This window comes from Octopus bimaculoides, chromosome 6 (assembly GCF_001194135.2).
Source record: "Octopus bimaculoides isolate UCB-OBI-ISO-001 chromosome 6, ASM119413v2, whole genome shotgun sequence".
In the NCBI taxonomy this organism is placed as follows: Eukaryota; Metazoa; Mollusca; class Cephalopoda; order Octopoda; family Octopodidae; genus Octopus; species Octopus bimaculoides.
The window spans coordinates 115,913,081-115,917,213 of record NC_068986.1 but is presented as its reverse complement, the minus strand read 5'-3'; the positions used below and the strand labels follow the sequence as shown (position 1 = coordinate 115,917,213).

At 37.8% G+C, this 4,133-nt stretch overlaps 1 long non-coding RNA gene across 1 annotated transcript in view; it reads right to left on the bottom strand.

Moving 5' to 3' along the window:
* The window catches only part of LOC128248182 (uncharacterized), a 25,993-nt gene extending 23,865 nt beyond the window's left edge, over positions 1-2,128 (bottom strand). The window contains exon 1 of the long non-coding RNA XR_008264483.1: positions 553-2,128. This is a non-coding gene — a long non-coding RNA (uncharacterized LOC128248182). The remainder of the gene's footprint in view (positions 1-552) is intronic.
* Positions 2,129-4,133: the final 2,005 nt, after the last annotated feature.

Below are 4,133 nucleotides of genomic sequence, written 5' to 3'. Positions count from 1 at the left end.
TATATATATATATATATATATCAAGGAATACATTGTATAATGTGTCTTTCCTTACTTAAGAGGCAAGGGCGTGATTCGAGGAACATTTGACAACTGTCTGAGCAGGTTGAGGCCACACATAGATGATAAAATCGACCGCGGAAAAGTGATTCTAGCGGGTTTTGAACTCAAAACGTACAGCCGTATTTAAATGCCGGAACGTATCTTGCCTGGAACTTTGTTTCCGATAACCAACACCCGCTTGGACTGTTGCAGTCTTATACGTACGTCTGGAAGTGTGTGTATATATATACATATAGGCACGCTTACACACATTCGCTTAAATAAAACATTTAAACACTGACAGACTCACACATCAGCAACGACTTCATTACACACACATATATATATATATATATATATATATAGAAAATACATGTATACACATACACACGTCGGTATCAACGTTTATATATATATACATATATTCTGTATTTATATATATATGACAAATGAGTAAGAGTGGGTGTATATATATATAGGACAGTGTACAGAAAAAAAAAACAGACTTACCAAGTTCCACATGAGATGTTATAGATCCATAGACAACTGTATATAGAGAAATATCTAGTTGTGTATACATACACACCTATGTCTGTCTGTGTGTCGCACTAATCACACCTACAGGTTCGGGGAGATGTTGGCGGTGTGAGTAACTTCCTTCTTTATCGTCTTTCCGAGCACCTCGCAATAATCTTTATATTTCTATTTTTTTCTTCTCCTCCACACCGGTCAAGTTAGGATGGCGAGATGACCACTGAATACCAAAGTAGTGGTCAGGGATGGCAGCAGCGGTTGTGAGATGGGGAATTCAGTAGGGTTTTTGGGGGTTTTTTCGTTTTTTTTTTCTTTTTGTTTTTGGAGGTCTGAAGACGTATGCTTGGGAAATACTGGTGGTATGGATAAGTTTAATGTTAGGTTGATTGTAGTAGTAAAGGAAGAGTTTTCCACAATAGCGATGGTCGTATGTTTTGCCTTTTTGTAGTGGTTACTATCTGGTTAAATATTTAGCGAGTTCTCGGTGACGGTGGTGGTGGTGGTGGTGGTGGTGTTGCCTGTATTTGTTGTGGTTGGAGTGTTGATATATCAGTGGTTGTGTTATTTGAAGCAGTGTAGATGATAGACATTGTCATCATGAGATCAACCTAGTGATGGGTGGGAATGTGTCGTGTGACAGAGACAACTTCGCCTTTTGGTCAGTGACGGACAATAGAGAGAAGCGGTGTTTGCTTCCATGGACACGAGGAAGAAAAGAACGAGTGACCGAGTAATGATGATGGTGGCGGTGGTGGTCATGGAGAGATATAAGCAATAGTTTTATCACCGGTCTGATTAAGGTGGGTGTGTGTAGGTTCGACCCTGTTCTGCGATACTGACCGATCACTGATTTAACAGTTCGTTATCGGAAGAGAAGATAAGTTATATGCGCGCGTGTGTGTATATATTATATTTATACTCACACATCATATTGACAGACTGTTTGTATGAAGTCTGAAGATGTCCACAGAGAGATAAAAATATTGTATGTGTTTATATATATAGGAATGATAAACAGATATGTATATAACTGTCAGTAAAGTTTGATTCCTAATAAATATCTATTTATAGAGAGATAATTACATAGATTATACATAGAAATATCAGATAATTGGGAAGATAGACAAGTATTGTAATGAAGGGAAGAAGGACCAATAGCAAGTAGTATTCTATGATCAACGGATTGTTTAGCGCTAAATGTTGTTGTTGAGAGGCGAGAGAAAGTGAGAGGAGGAGGCTTTTCCTTCTGTTAGCATTCTCCGGTGACACGTCAACTTTTCTAGGCCTCTCTTCTCAATGATCGGCCTCTTTTCTTTCTTTAAATCCGTCACAATGATTTCCTTTGAACTTTCAGCTACAGTTTGGCAAAACTAGATAGGTTTTTCGGTCAGTGTTTCCCAGTCAACAGCCTGTTTCCACTCACAACTACTTCGACTGTCTGTCAAACAGACAAGGCTAGTCGCCATCTTGCAGTTGGACTTTGACCTTGAAATACAAACACCTCCCTTCCGAGGGGAGATAACTGCATACACTCTCACAAATTTCTTAAGATTTTTTGACTAAATATTATTATTCTTCATATTTTATAATTATGTAAATGATCATAATTAATAATCAGTATTAATTACTGTTATTGATGTTTAGAATAAAATAATGTAACGGGATGTTATTTGGTCACGTATAGTCAAGAACTAACGTACAATATTCTCACGAGAACTTATTTTTCAACAAGGGAAGTAACTAACGACATGTTGATATTAAATTGAGAAACTTTTTTCTGTCAGATTTTTAATACAAACACCTACACAAATATACTTTGTATAGATAGATATATATAACTTTGTATATATATATAATTTTTTTAATTTGTTTTGTTTCAGACGTTAAAGAATTATCCCAGATATTTGTGTATATATGGTGTAGTTCATTTTGGTGCAAAAATACTGGTTGTCAAGTTGATTCTTGAGAAAGTAATATGAAAGGAAACGTCTAAAGTTTGAGGTAAACAGAAAATTGGTATTATACAGTACTTCTAGTGAAGGTGAGATGGCTTAGGTTTCAATCTGTAGCTCCATGAACCAACTAATGCACTTCCACAAGGTTGCTTGATCTGCTAGAAATACCAACCAAATCTCAAATCTCACCCAAGGCTTTTAAAACCAGAATAGCCCATTAGATGATGTTTTAGATACTCTATGTCTGATAGGAGTGAGGGCCACTGTTCAAACAATTCTGATTATAAGGCTGACATGGGACTATTCTGAATGTCCAACTTGAGAGGCAATGGGCAGCAGAGAATGCTTCGTGTTGGAGATGGCAGAAGCATGTGGAAGAAAGGTTGGAACTGAGAATGATAAAAGAAATATGCCTCAGCCTGTGGTATAGCCAAAGAGTTGCTTGTGGAAGTTTGTCATGTCTATGCACCTATGTATTTGTGTATAGCCTTGGGGTTAGTAGCCTGTGCTCTTAACCACTATGCCCGTGGGCAAATGGCATAGTGGTTAAGAGCGCAGGCTACTAACCCCATCATTCCAGGCAGTAACCTGAATAATAATAAAAATAATAATAATATCGAAAAATACCTTCGGAATGAGAACCCAGGTTTGAAATTTCCCCAAGACACCTGATGAAGGCTGGAGGGTATATCAGCTGAAATGTTGTGTCGACAAGATGTGGACAAATATCCATCAAATGTAAATAATGTACATTATCATTGCTGGAGTTTGATATTCCTTTCCACACTCTCGCTACCACTTGTACCAAATTTACTCCACAACACACACATTACAATGCCTAAGGAAATAGCAATTGCATCAGATCCACTGCACCCTCACCATCATTTAACCCCTTATGCTGCCAGTCATCACTCCTTTCGCCTTGTGAGTTTTTTATAGACATCCATCACCCTCGTATCCTCCCCATCTTGACTATTCATCATTCAGAATCCACTAAACAATGTCCTTCTCTACTGGTCACCACCTCTCCCCTCATTATTGACATCCATCACACTCTCTTACAGCCAACCATTTCTATAGCTATCCGTTATTCTCTCTCCCATTATTTTTCACCATTATTTCTTCTTACTGTCTCCCCGTTATTACAGTATCTCTTCCATTACTCCCTCTAGCTCTGTCTCTTCTATCACAATGTCATTCCAATCATTTTATTTCTCCTAACATAACCTAATTATTTCTTGATACATTTCACCTTTGTGCATCACCTGCTCTTCTACCCATTCTACTGAATTCCCCAAATCAACAGTAATAACCTAGAGCAGTGTGAACCCTTTTGTTTTCCAGGGTACAAGACAACCTCCCTAATGTTGGTCCTATTATCAGTGTCAAAGGCGTGTGTTAAATCGACAAATACCTGGTAAAGAACTATGCAATATTCAATGCATTTCTCCTGGAGTTGACAAGCAGGAAAAAATCATGTCCATTGTACCACAACTTGATCTAAAACCACACTGACTCTCCGGGATGATAGAGGGGCATATCCATATTGTTAGCCGATTAAATAAAAGTTTTGCAAAAACCTTACCAACTATTTCAAGCAGG